We start from the raw sequence: 14,749 nt of genomic DNA, 5'->3' as shown, positions 1-14,749 counted from the left end.
TTTTTTTTATTTATATACTGGTACAAATTCAGGGTTTAAAACATTTTTTTTAGCATGGTCTCACAAATACCACTTTACAAATATTAACACTGATTCATCAGAATACCATAAACAAATCACAAACAGAGCTTTTATGACCCACTGAAGTAGTTCCATAAATAAAGACACAACCACAGAAGATGAGTTCTGAATTTTTATTTCAAGGTATTGTGTTAAAAAAAAACATTTGTTTAAATGGTATTTGCACCAATAACAGATTATTCAGCAGAGGTAAAGCTTGTTATTATCTGAATGTCATTACCACACTTGCATAAAAGAACACTTTGTCTTCATTCCTCACCTTCTCACTCTGGAGCCACAGCATGGACCTGAATGACTGCTTGTTATCTCAATCCAGACAGAATTGAAGTTGTGAGACCTGTGAAAAATTACAACAGTGTTTCAAATATGCTTCATTAAATCACCACTATAACTGGCTCTAAAAACTGAGCATGTCAGAGATTTTCCTATAACCCTGCTGAGAAGAGTCACAGCAGAGCCTCAAACAACCTCACATCACTCTAGCAGACACAACAGGAAAGAACAGAGCCACTGCAGGCTGGGCCTCGCTGGTAAGGTCTGCACACATATTACAGGTTCCTCACTCAACAAGATGATATACTTAAGTTTTATCAGTCAAATCTAATCATGTTGCACTTCTTTTTCACTTTTTGCAAAGATAAGATGATAATGTATCTTGGGCCAATATGAGTTAATAAATCATGAGTTCAGGTTGCAGTCAAATGTGAAGGTACCTATCAAAATAAATAAAACCACTTTGGGAGGAGTACATTGTTGTAGTGCAATCATTTTGGAGCTTTACGTCCCAGTAACTGACCTAAATAGTCACTCAGGAGGTTGTGGCAGGGCTACAAGGGGCATCATCTCTGCAGTCCTGCAAAAGAACATCATACATTATCACTTTCTGTGTACAAAAAACTTTGGTCACTTTGTTACACTTTCAATGGATAATAAAAACAAGTAAAAAATCCCATGTTGCAATATTCTTTATATTCCGTAATAAAACAACAGTTTTGCACCTAATTATGCTCTTGTGCAAAGGAAACACCTTTTAAAAGCCATCTCTACCTAGAACATAGTCTTATATGGTTATTTGTTTTCTTCATTATGAGTTGATGATGATGAACACAGTACATTTTGTCTGAGGTTTACCTATAACCCTGCTAAGAAGAGTCACAGCAGGGCCTCAAACAACCTCATAATCTTTCTAGCAGACAAAACAGGAAAGAACAGAGCCACTACAGGCTGAGCCTCGCTGGTTAAGTCTGCAGAGTCAACTATTTCACACCAAACAGCAGACATGAGGGTCAAAGCAACGTGTTCACCAGTTGTTGGCATGGAAGACAGTTTACATTCCTATACGCACGGGCAGTAAGATTACAACCAATATACTAAAGCAAAAATATATTTACCTCTCTATATTAGTTATTGATGATGGCTGCACGTTTATCCACCCAGAAATAAAAGACAAAAAAAAAAAGAAATGTTGAGAGAAAAAAAAACTTACACCCACGTTAGCTTTCAAACGAGAACCAGCGCTTCACCTACAGCTACTTTTTCATATGAAACTATATTTCCCTCGACAAATACAGATTTTCGCGAAAAACATATATGCTGCTTGTCATTTATTTAAGCCCAAAACTTTAAATGTCATCAAGTTAAAGTAAGATGACCAGCGATCGAGAAAACCGCCACCTACCAGTAGTAGCTGCGTTCGAATCGAGTGGACGTTGAGCGGACATCCGGATGTGACGTCATTTATCAGCCCTTGCATGTACGGGGTCGCCCAGCAGGGAGCAGTGTTGTAACAAAGATGGCGATCCGCTAAGCCACCGAAAACACCGCCTTCTGATGTTATCAAATGAAAACTGGAGATGATAACACAGAGATGTACAACTGCAGCTCAATAATTTTGAATAACGTGGTAAAATTTAGTTAAATTCGGTAGCTCAATTCACAAGTCATTCATAATAAACGCTCAGTACACAGTGAAGTCGTATTTTAACCATTTCTTTTGACAGCCAAGGTTGTGACAGTTAATGAAAAAAAACAGTATCTCATTAATAACATTGGATCAATAATGATTGTTGGTAGAAAATTTTGGCCTTTTAAAAGAAAAACAATTTTTTTTTTTACTAATCTAAAAAGGGAAATTCAGTTCTGAAAGTACACAGTCAGTACTTGGTTGGGACACTATTCTGCATCAGTGTGGTGTATCATGGAGGCAATCAACCAGTTGCGCTGCTGAAATGTTCCAGAAGCCCAGGTTGCTCAGGTATTGACCCCTTTCTTGTCTAAGTTATTGGGCCCAGCGTCTCTCTTCTTCTTCTTTAACCAGCTTTTGGTATTTTTGGCAGTGTGGGCAGGTTCCAAGTCCTGCTTGAAAATGAAATCACCCTCACCCTGAAGCGTAACTTGAAACCATAATTATCACAACTAAAGTAAAAGCAAATTCTTGAAGTGTTTACTCTGTGTATACTAAATTTGTATGATATAAAAGTTTTACATTGCATACAGGAAAGGCAGTCTTTTCTATAAATATCACTTTTTTTAAGATTACTGTCAGTTTGTTATAATGTCATGTTCCAATCTCATGTCACTATCCCATTAAAATAGCTTTACAGTTGAGTTCACTGCTCACATCAAAGTCATTTTGAATAGAGTAGGATCCTGTGGGGGAAGATTTTTTGTGTGTTTACTGAGCACTGAGCAACATTCTCCAAAGTTTAAGCACGATTCTGGAGTTAATCCATCAACTCAGTCCATAGTAAGTTATTTAAAAACAGCTTTTACAGCCACCGACAGACCATTTCTATGTGGGAGGTATTTTGTAACGAAGTGAACAGCCGTTGTTTGTGGGTGTTGGCAGCTCTGGAGCATCTACGAGGAGGGCGCTCGTGGTGGATGACTCAGACTGCATTGGCGAACAACAATACGGCCCATAGAGGAGCAGACTTTGCCTCGGCGGTCTGTCGTGGCCTGCACCATCACCAGACGCCCAGAATGAATTTCAGCTTTGTCTGCTGGTCATGATGCTGAACAGTTGCCCAGCTGACGTGATTTGCATACGGATGAGGGCCCAAAACTGACAATCTGAATCTGTGTTTATACATAAACACTGGCTGTTTTCGCTGATCCATTCATTTCCTCAACAGAGTGAGACTTTCAAAGGAAGTTTGATATAAAAACAGAAGCAGAGCCAAGTTAAGACTGGGCATCACAGCTCTGTTTTGGCTATAAATAAGAAAAGGCTGCTCTTTGTTTGTCCAAAGTCTCTGACGTCTCCACCAAACCCAATACTGGCCTCTTATCATAATTTGATCTGTTTGGATAATCCTATTTCAACCATGCCCTTAAATCCTGACAGAGTCTGTTTTGCTGTTTGATGGGGCTACAATACAAATAAAAACACAAATAGACCAACAGATCAGACCATGCTCTCTACGATTTACCAGACTTCAACAATAAGTGCTTTTATGAAAATTTGGTCGATTTTATATCAGGGTTGTTGTTACATAATAGAGTTGTTGCTGAGTTTGCTTTGTGATGACACTGCAGATCCTTTTCCTCCCTATAAAACTTGAGGTATGGATAAAGAAGAGACAGGGTGTAAATCCCAATAAGGCTGACTGACGCAGCTGAATCAAGCTTGTGCTAGACGTCATAGGATTGATGCGATCACAAAAACCAATCCCTCATCAAATCAAATCTGTAATTCACCTTGAGGGGTTTTGGCAAGCAGACAACACACATGGCATCACAGCTTTCTGATTTGTATTTACAGAGGTAATGTCCCGTGGATAACCCCCAGCCCAGGGGGACAGACATGGTACAATCAGCAGCATTTTTCTCAGAATCCCTCCGAGGTCACATCTTGTATCCGGTCAGTCCAGCTGTTGGGATTACATGATGTGTGTCACAACATGCTGTGTGGACTACAGGGCTGCAGGGGAAGCTTCTGTGGAGAACGACAGATTTAAGTAAGAGTTATGTAAGCATCATTACACCACACTGAGTCGGTCAGAGAATAATGCCTTTGTGTGAGCGTGTGCGTGTGAGTGTGTTACACACTCACGTCAGCTGACCAGCATCAAAAAGCTCCCGGAGATGCAAGCTTGTCTGATAGTCGTTTGTAATTATGTTGATGAGGCCACTAGTAGGTTTTTTTTCACTGTTTGGTCAAAAAATTAAGGTTCCCTCAACCACAAGCAAACACTTTCCCTTTGCTTTTGAAAATCAATCCTACCAATGTTGTCAAAAAATGGCTAAAGCTGCTCTTAATTTCTTGAGTAATTAAGAAATAGTATAGAGAGGCTGACATCACACACCTCCCACTAACCAAAATGTGCATCAAACTTACAGTTAAAGGATCAAAGATTCCAGATGTCAGTTCCATTCACTTTAGAGCAAAATGTGGTGGTATGGAAAGTTCAATGACCTTCGAGTTAGTGTAAGTAATCTGGTAGAGAATGCAGCAGGGCCCTGAATTTATCAACAGAGCTGAAGCTCTGGTAAGCATGGTAAGAGATATGACAGAAAAAATTCAGAAAATAAAAATAAAATGAATTGACCTGTTTTCTAATCTTTTAAATTGATGTTGGTGGTGTGCTTTAAACCTATGCTGCAGCTATTCACAAGGGGGAGTTATAAATGTTATGGGCTAACTTGAGATTGTTCTGCATTTATACGTGATATCAAATAGTTATGGGGGATGGATGATTTAGGGGTGCTTATCAAATGAACACCGGACGTAAAAAATGGAACTAATGCAGAAGTTCCAAAAACTGCAGTTCCTTCAGTGTCCCCTTCATAGACTGTAAAAAAAAAATGGACGTCATCTTGCTCGGCTCAAAGTGAGGTCTCCACAAAAACAGCTCCCCCTGGTGGCTGGCTGCAGTATAGGTTAAAAAAAAAAACAGCTCTCCAGTCATTCCAGATGAGCTGTGGTCAAACAAAATTAATACACCTCATAGAAATGTTTCTCACGTTCGATTGTTATAGTGATTTGAAAATATCATTTGGCTGCCTTGTATTTGGGTCCTCTTTTGTTCTGAAAAGTTTCATTTTCATTAGTTACAAGAGGTTAAAAACAAGATTTTACATCACGTTCAACGATGATTGACAGCTGCCATTCTTGTGTACTTTTTTCAGGGATTGTAAAATATGTCAGGAGGTAGAGTCAAGAAGTGATTAGATTCTCGAAAGAAAAAAAATATGACTGATTTTGTCATCCGGCTCCACTCAGATTCTTCAAGAATCCCTCATTGTCTCTACTGCGCCGACTCTGGCTGCAATTGCTGCCAATGGCTACGCCTGTAACAGGGTTATTTTGGCTTTAAATCCATAAAATGATAAATGGCAGAGCCACACTGTCCACTCTATATACAGTCTATGGGCGAGGACACTCATGTATAAGCAATTTCTAATCTCATTGAAGGTTTTCCTGTCTAAATGATTTTTTACAACAAAAAAATTAAGATCCATCACAAAGAATTATGTTAATAAAAATGTTTAACCCAGAGTAGTTATCTTAATTGGACATACTTTTGGAGGCAACCTCAAGTGGCCTTTAGAGGAGTTGCAGAGCGCAACAGACACCAAGAAAACTGCCAATATTTGATCTTTGGTCACTTGAGTTCGGTCAGTGAAGTGATGAACCACACACTGAAAAGTTTCCCGTATGTTTTGACGCCATGCAGACTGAGTCATTGTCTTAACACTTCACAGCACCTGATCCAGGATGTTTCCTCCATCTCTCACAGCTCTTCCTATGTGTCACCATCCATGCTCTCTAACAACACCTAACCAACCCTGCCTGTGCCTCTCAGGCTTAAATCCAGGTTATTTAAGGAGAACAGATCCCTCTCTAATAGCCTTATCACATGACACACTGTCCCAGCTTCATGACTCCGCACTTACTCTCACCCAAGCACACCTCTTGGCGTCATGTCTGTCCTTCAGCACATGGAAATCTACACCATGACTGAACGACATGCAACCAGCGTACAGGTCAGGACACTAAACTGACTCTAATTTGGGAGTAGCACATGCAGGTCCTTGTGGACACCTCACTGGTTTTCTGCACGCTGCGTTTGGATTTCACAACAATCAGAGCTGAGAAAGTTTTACTCATGCGTGTTTACAGAACATGTAGATCAAAGTGTTTGTTCTTAAGCTGACAACGTGAGAACATGCTGCACAGAAGTGGTATTTTCACAAACAAAGCAATGACGCTTGTGATAAAAGGCGTTTATATCCGCAATCTGAAGTTTTATTGAAGATTGCTCAAATATGTTTCACAGTGGTTGAACAGGTTTCAGTGGGCGGGACGGTCAGAGTGTCCTCACGTTTTATTGTTTTCCCGGTTCAGACCGTGAAATATGGGTAATAAAAAATACCACGTTGAGTGTTTACAATAAGAGAGTTTGTTTTTTTCCGCTGTTTGGGATTCAGTCTGTGCAACACTAAGATTTATGGGTTTTATTCTGTCACATGGCGTCCAAAGTATACATTGAACTCTAGGAATTTACAACACCTTATGATCAGGCACAGACAGGATCGGCCTCTTGGAAAACACTCAGCTGTATGGAAAAAAACAAGTAAAACACTTTGAATATCTTCCTCTATTGTTTATATCATTTCATGCTAATGCGGTTTTATGGTGCTATTGATGCAAAACTGCACGTCTTAAAAAAATTTCCGATGAGTTTAGAGACACGTCTTTTGTCTGTTAAAGCTTCTTTGGATCAGTTCACTTTGAGAAACTCCAGCTACAGATCTCACTCTCTACCAATCAGAACCAAGAGCTGAAGGCAGCAAATATCAAACACAAGTAATTATTTGTGGTATGTTTGGTGTTCCCTGCAGACAAAGGAAGATATTCATGTCTTTCATTCATAGATTTAAAAAGATGTACCATCACGTGCAGGGCAGAGTTCTGAGAAGAAGAATCTCCCCAGGCTTCTTTTTGACACGTTTATAACCCCTTTGTCAACAAAGACTCTTTTATTCTGCTTTTAATTACATCTATGGAATCTGACCAGGTGACACAGCAATGCACATTAGAAATAATTGCATAGGTTTATAGTACACTTTACTTTCTAGGTCACAGAGACACGTGCATGAAACAAGACCGTTGAAAAATTTTTAAAGGATCTGGGTGCTAAAGTCTCCAACAGCTGTGCAGGTTTGCAAACACATAGTTTAGGACTGCAAACAAAAGCTACATCCATGAAATTTTAGTAAACAAGTTAGGACGTTTGACTTTATTTGACTTCTGTCAAATTTACACTCAGCATGTAAACATTTGGCGAACCCAGTGGAGCGCTTTGACTCATGGATTATACATCCAAAGTATTTGAATAATTAGATAAAGCCCCACCTTGCTGCCAGGTGCCCAGCTTTGAGGTGGCTTTGAGTGTAGCCAGGGAACAGCCCTGAAATGTGGTTCACACTGACTTGTTCATTAAATGTCACCAACATTATTTTTAACCTCAAGCAACCCTCTTTCTTTAATGCCTACAAAAGGTTTTAAAAATATTGAAAGTGACAAAAACTCAGACCCCAAATCCTCTTGCAGCAGATTTCATATAGCACCACTGTAGGGACAGATAACAAAAGTAAGTGTTGCAAGTGGGTCACACAGCAAAAGCTGCTGCTTTCAGCATTTTTCAAATGAATAAACTGCATAAATGAGGAGGAAAGTTAAAAACTGCCTGGTAACAAATACTTGATTCTGATTGGTAGAAAGCACATAACGCCAGCAATCAGTTCTCAACAGCAAAAGTTATGTTGTATTAGAACAATCAAGCTTTTTTTCACCTTGCCTGTTGACACTGTGGTAAAAACAGGACACTTTCTCTGCTCACCCTGTCAGGATTATAACCTGCATCACCACCCGTTTGCCATGTATCACTTATATGTTTTTTATTCAGTAATATGTTGTCAAGAATATCAAAGAGCTGGAACTTGAGGAAACAAATTTGGAGCAAGCATGCATGCTTTAATTTGTTGTATTGTACTATTTCACTATTGTTGTGGCTGCCTGTTGCAGCAGCTCTTTCTTCTTTTTGTCCGTTTCTTGTGATTTTTTTCATCTCTTGTCAGTCAATGTCAGGGACATTTTTACTATTTTTGCCCCTGTGTTTGTCTGGAGATCCTACATGTAACCATGGCTGCTTTGTTTACATGTGAAATCAGCTGTTAGCAGCCTTTAGCATGTCAGTGCTAACTGGTGCAAGGCCTGATGTTTCCCACAAGGTGAGGAGAAGGAGGCGAGGACGACGTGCTGGTACTGAGGTGAGAGCTAAGAAGTGATGACATGGACCTGTCCTTCCATCCATCGTTATTGGGATCGTAAGATCTGTCTCCAATAAGATGGACAAGCTAGTCATGCTAACCCAGCAACAGAGGGAATACCAGAAGGCAGAGTAGCATCATACTATTCACAGACATGGCTAACGGAGTTAACACTGGACTTCGAGTAACTTCGCCTGCTGTGAGTTTTGTATTTTTTTTTCCTTATATTGCATAATTTGGAGATTTACAGTCGAGCGACCCATCAGAAACACGGGATCAGATCTGAAAGCCTATCGTGCTGGCAGCAGTGATTAGCACTCCATCGGACAGGCTGTAATTGTGAAGTAAATGTGAGGAGGCAGATGGAGGCGGGGGGACGGAGCACCAGCAGCTTGACATCAGGCCAGGTTAGAGGGAGGAGGTCCAGGACAGAACACACTGATTTCTGCTGCTGATCATAATTACTCGTTTGTTTCCCGGCCCACCTGTGGGTGGTGTTCAGACCACGGCTGCAGAGTCACTGCCAGGAGTCAAGCTGCCCAGAGTTCAATGATGCAGGAACAGTTTTGATCTCTGAAGGGGCTCCACGGACAGAAATCAATGAAGAGTGGCTAATGACACTGAGACATTTTTACTCTAATTGATTTAATCCTTTAAACACGTTTCAGGGACAGCTGTGGAGTGGAGGGGGGGATTTTTCTCCATGTCTTCAAAGAACTCACGTTTGTGATTGCATCACTGACTCCGTCAGGTTACATAACTTTGTTATGAAGTTATCCTGGGAGCTAGCTTTGGAGAAGCTTGGTTCTTTGAGGCACTTTTAATAACAACGTCTTTGCAAGCCAGTAAAAGTAATGATTTGAGGTCTGTAACACTGAGTTTTTACACCAGCAGTAGCAGCTTGATGTTAATACAAGGCAGGAAGGATCCATGCTTTCATGTTGTTTACTCCAAATTCTGACTCTTGGGTTGCTGGCATGTGATTGGCTGATTGGCTGTTGTATTAACAAACGGCTGAACAGGTATTCTTAACTAAGTGATTGAAGTCTATCTTGATAATTCACCACATTTCTTGTCTTCTATAAAAATATTGAAGATGAAATCCCACCAAACATTACTTTCCACTGAAAAAAATGAAATCTTATTGGTGGCGATTGCTCTAAGGCTGCAAGGGAAGCTCAGCTTCCCCTAAAATGTCCCCAAAAAGTGGTGATGTGTTCTGCTGTGTGAACATTTCATTGACAAAATATGAGCTAGAATTCCTTCATCTTTTGTTCAGAATCAGCTCCTATCACAGGTAACTGGCTCCACCTCCTTCTCATTCATCCCCGAAGCGTCTCAGCGCTTTAACACAGTTGGACGCTGAGTGTCTTCTGACTTCAGCGGGGAAGCGTAGAGTGGGTTGTTCCACTGTGTAAACTGGACGGTCATTGGGAAATGCTGGGCTTTGTCCCGCCCATCGGACGCTGAGCGTCTCTGGGGGTCTATGAGACAGTGGGCTGGCCTGGACGCTGGGCTTCTGCATGATGATTGGATGATCTGTCTGAGGCCGAATCCCTTTTTGATTGACAGTGAAATGAGCCAGTCAGCGATCTTGGAGTATAACCCTCCACTGGAGCATCTTCTCAGTTGTTCTGGACTGATCGGAAGGCTTTATCGATCCCTAGCGAGTTTACCTTTCTTAAAATCGATGAGGGTTAAGAGAAAACTGGTAAAGTCCCTGGAAAAAACACCCGGTTGGTACGACAGGGTTACACAACATTTTCATGAAAAGGAACAGAGGGTGGAATTTACGTTTAAATAAATAAACAAATTTATGATGTAGGCTGGAAAAAAAAGAGCTTCCCCTCCTTGACTGACCAACAGCCGCCACTGAATGAATCAAGTGTTTTTGTCTCATTTTAAGTAAAACTTGTCTCATTACACTTGATATGAATCACATTCACCTGATCAGTCCAGAAAAATGTCTTGCTTCAAGTTGTTTAAAGACAAAAATGAGGTCTGAACTGCTTGTAACAAGTAAAAAAAAAAGTGCCAATGGAACAAGAAAAATTTGCTTGAAACTAAAAAAAATCTTAATACAAGTCACTTTTCTCTAGTTTCATTGGCAGATTTTTTTTTTTTTACTTATTACAAGCAATTCAGACCTCATTTTTGTCTTTTAGATAACTTTAAATCAGACATTAAATGTAACTCATGAATAAATGTCATAAAATAAATCATGCTGCATTTATTGTTCTTTAGATTATCTAATATTATCTCCCCTTCCCTTGTTTACCCCACCATGTTATGCTAGTTGGATTTACGTAATTACATTATGGTCATATTGTTGTTTTAAATGAACTGATTCAGTAATAAATGTCTTACATAAGAAATCTTATCTTTTACAAACACTCTCAATGAAACATTGCATAATTGGTTATTGACAGGCAGGAGCAGTCAGCGGTCATAAAATAAGAGGAATATCCTGCAGTCTAATGGAAGTTTCCACGAGGGCTCAGCCGCTGATAAGAGGTGATCACAGACTCTGGTAGGTTTCCATATCAGCTCACCCTGTGATTACAGCTCATTGAGAAAAGAGGGACAGACTGCAGGGATCTGGGTTTAAATCCATTATCTGGAGACAAAATCCCACTCAATCCTCTGCTGGCTCCTCCCCGCCTCGTCACCCCTCCTCTGCCGTTAGGCCGGATTAGATCAGACGACAAACATTCAAAACAAGTTTTATGCAGATGTTTATTTTAAATTTGTCTTTGACCCACATTTGAACAAAACCAAACACAGCTTTTTATTTTTTTCACCTTTTGCTGCTCTGATCTGGGATTTTAGCTCAGTCTGCTTATATTGACTCAGATGTTTGTCCTCTGGATCATCCACCAGATTCAAACTGCATCACACATTCTATAGTGTGAAAAGCTGGAAGTCTAAATCAGATGAAGCAACTCTTGCTCCAGCTCTAGTGGGATTGTTTTTTTTTTAACTCTTCACCTTACAGGGAAACAACGGTCTCCAGCTGGAACACAACCAATTCCAGCTTCATATCACACTGAAAAATGTCATTATGTTGTGTTTATTCCAGACACATTTCATGAATTTATTTAATGTAAAGTCAATGCAAAGACAGGATCAGATGAGATACCAACAGGGCTCCCTGTAATCAACAAATATGATTCGTCATTTACAACCAAATCACTCAACAGAGTTTGGGATTTCTCGGAGAAAGGTGTCGGTATCAGGCAAAACATATGAATAAATCAGATCAGATCGGAAGCCAAACAATCTGTATCTGGACATCCCTATGTCCAACCACAAACAAAGGGTCTCTGATGCCACCCATTTGCTTCTGTTGGAGATTATTGTTGGGCACTATACTGGAGACTAAACTCGACCCAACTTCTGTCAGGGCTCTGTGAGGGAAAGAAGCGGACTTTGAGCCTCCTCTCTAAGAGCCACACGGGTCAAACTCGTAATCTGAATATCATTTTAACTTCTCTACCCGTACCATGAGTGACATTAGAGAACACTGAAGTTATTATTTGAACCTGCCTATAAGTGTGCTCATTTTTTGCTGTAGGAATACTTGGAGTGGTGTGTATGCAGGTTTTGGTATTTTCAGGGACAGCCTCAAGTGGACACTTACGGAACTGCACTTTGTGAGGTTGCTGCTTGTTCCTAACTCCAAGTCATCCATCATTTTTGAGCCACTAAAAGTGCTTTTCACACTTTTAAGAACTGAAGAACCTTTATCACTTTTTACAAATTCTTACTTGTAAAAATGTCACTACAAAACAGTTTAAAACTCTGTAATGTCTGTTTAACCCTCCATACCCTACTAACATTTTAAGTGCAGCAGGTTCGGTCAGTCCACTTCTTTTGATTGTACGAAAATTTCCAAGTAACCTTTCATTTCATCCCAATAATACTTTATTAAGCCATTCTCATCTCTAAGCCGACTCATCTCTAAGTTACGTTTCATACACAGACTTTATGATATACAGATGGAGTCTCCGTGACGTCTACTGTTTGTTTCTGATACAAAGTTTCGAATCCTGCTGATCTTAACCTAGCTTAGTTTGAGTTTGGATGAGCTCACTTTAGCTTCTCCCTTCCGAAAACCTTTTTAGAAACAGGTTGTAAACATTGGATATTAAACTGAAGGAAGGAGTAAAACAACTGAACGGGACATTTCATGAAAACATGTTTATACAGCACATTAAAAATAAAGTTTTCAGTCGGAAGCAGAAATACAACAATTTCAGACACCACTAAAAAGTCAAGATGATGAAGAAATTATTGAATTGTCTGAAAACATCACTCCAAATCAACAGACTCTTACACCCTTAGCCTTTGTAGGGCCCAAAGATCAAAGAACTGGATCCTTAATTTCCCATAATGCAACTCAGAAGCTGATCTTCAAGTGGGGAAAGGCAGAGCATTCCTTGAAACGTAGTCATCTGACTTCTGGTAATGTCGACAGCTTAGAGATAAAATGTTTTCCATCTTGCATGAATAAGTTGGGAGTAAAGCTGTGTGACCTTCTGTCTCGATACGGGAAAGCTCGGAGCACAGATTTAAAAAAACAAAAACAAGGTGTTGTCTCATAGTGAACTGTGTCCAGCGGGGAGCCCGTCACAAACGAAGGAGTAAAAACTCACATAACACCAGATGTGTGAACCCGTCTCGGCCGTTTGACTGCTAAAATTAGCCAGACACACTTGAGTCTGAGCCAGGGAGAGCGCATATCTGCAGGAGGCGAAGTCCAAATCGCCCACAGTGCTAGTGGGAACCACTCTGCTCGCTTTGATGTCTCTGCGGAAAACACTCGTGACATAAATATATTTCTCTGAGCCCTGAGGGAACATACACTGTTCTGAAAAACACACACAGGCCCTGAAGTCTCCACCTGAGACACGCCAGAGATAACCTGCAGGGCGGTGATTTCTCTGTATCAGGCATGTTCCCTGCTGCAGAGGAAGCGGATTAAAATTCTGCACTTTCAGTACAGACCTTGTCAGTTCAGTACAGTCAGTACAAATCTGTGCCTTTAATCTCTTAAAGTTTGATGTCTGAGGTTTTTTTTTTCCCTGATTTCAGTTTGTTTGTGTCCCGGCTGCTGCAGCTGTTGTGCTGACAGCGACACATTAGAGCAGCATGATTCAGCGTAGATTTAAAGAAGGTGATGCTTTCATACTTAAAGTTATTTAAAAGTTAGATCATAAATTAGATAAGGCACAGTCAGATTTGTCGTGTTATTTCCATGCAGGTCAAATTTGTGTTAGTTGTGCTGTTGTTGAGCAGAACGGACCAATCACAGGCCTCTGCGCTGGCGTTATTCCAAGGTGTAGTTACGTTTTGAGGATGTGCACATAATGCTGGGATACACTGGATCCCTGTTTGTTCCAGCTCTGCCATGTTGTGTCTCCACTACGTGCGCTCTCCTCCTTCACTCAAACCGGCTGTGTGTTCAGTCCAGCACGTAGCAGAACTACCAGACAGCTGGAGTCCCAAGACCGAGGAGTTCCCGCGCTTCCTATACCAATGATAAGCCTCTCTTCATTTATGTTGTTCTTTCCTACACGGTTTGTTTTATTTTGAAGTCATTGCAGTGTTTTGATGTGGTTTCCCTGCCAAACATCTCCACTGCTTTCTGTAAAGTGACACTTCGGTTGTTCCAAAAGTCGAGACTCAAAACTAAGGGTGATTGAGCTTTCTCCATCCGAGCTCCTCGACTTTGGAACAGCCTGCCGGAGGAGATAAGGCATGCGGAGTCTGTTGCTTCTTTTAAGTCCCTTTTAAAGACTCACTTTTACAGACTTGCTTTTATATGATGCTGTCTATTAATGTCTTTTACCATCTTTTAATATCTTTTATCTCTATCTTATTTTGTTTTATTGTTTGTTTTTCTTTACCTTCTTTTACTCCTTTTCATTAATTTATTAACATTCTTATGTGTTTTTATTTATTTATTTAATTGCGTTTCCTATTCTTGCTGATTTTATGTTTTTTGTGTTTGGTCCTCATGGTCTCTTTTTAGGCTGCATGGTTCTTGTATTGTCTGGGTTTCTGTTAAGTACTATAAATTATAGAAAGGACCTTTTCACCCCATGTCCTTTTACACTGTCTCTCACTGTTAGTCTTATTTTAAACTGTGCTTTTTGTTTTTATTTTATTGTGCTCATTGTTTGTTTGTGTTTTATTTTGTGCTGAATGCTTGTAAAGCACTTTGTAAACTTTGTTTTTAAAAGTGCTATACAAATAATAAAATTATTATTGTTATTATTACTTCAGCATCTTGCAAAAATCAAAACCTTGCGTTTCTGATCTGGGTGGTTTAGACCTGAAGGAGCTGAGACACAGCTCAAGCACGAGGGAGCAGAGCCAAAGGAGTCAA

At 40.1% G+C, this 14,749-nt stretch overlaps 1 protein-coding gene and 2 non-coding genes across 3 annotated transcripts in view; all 3 read right to left on the bottom strand.

Moving 5' to 3' along the window:
* The window catches only part of rbm43 (RNA binding motif protein 43), a 61,477-nt gene that overhangs the window by 4,213 nt on the left and 42,515 nt on the right, over positions 1-14,749 (bottom strand). The gene's annotated exons all lie outside the window — the stretch shown is intronic.
* LOC141803603 (small nucleolar RNA SNORA9) lies at positions 490-624 on the bottom strand. Its single transcript, XR_012599591.1, has one exon. It is a non-coding gene; the product is annotated as a small nucleolar RNA SNORA9 (small nucleolar RNA).
* LOC141803601 (small nucleolar RNA SNORA9) lies at positions 1,196-1,331 on the bottom strand. The gene has a single exon (XR_012599589.1). It is a non-coding gene; the product is annotated as a small nucleolar RNA SNORA9 (small nucleolar RNA).

This window comes from Halichoeres trimaculatus, unplaced genomic scaffold, assembly GCF_033239565.1.
Source record: "Halichoeres trimaculatus isolate MK-OKI-2021-1 unplaced genomic scaffold, fHalTri1.1 fHalTri1_scaffold_14, whole genome shotgun sequence".
Taxonomy (NCBI): Eukaryota; Metazoa; Chordata; class Actinopteri; order Labriformes; family Labridae; genus Halichoeres; species Halichoeres trimaculatus.
The sequence above is the reverse complement of the archived record's forward strand: the minus strand, read 5'-3'. Positions and strand labels throughout refer to the sequence as shown.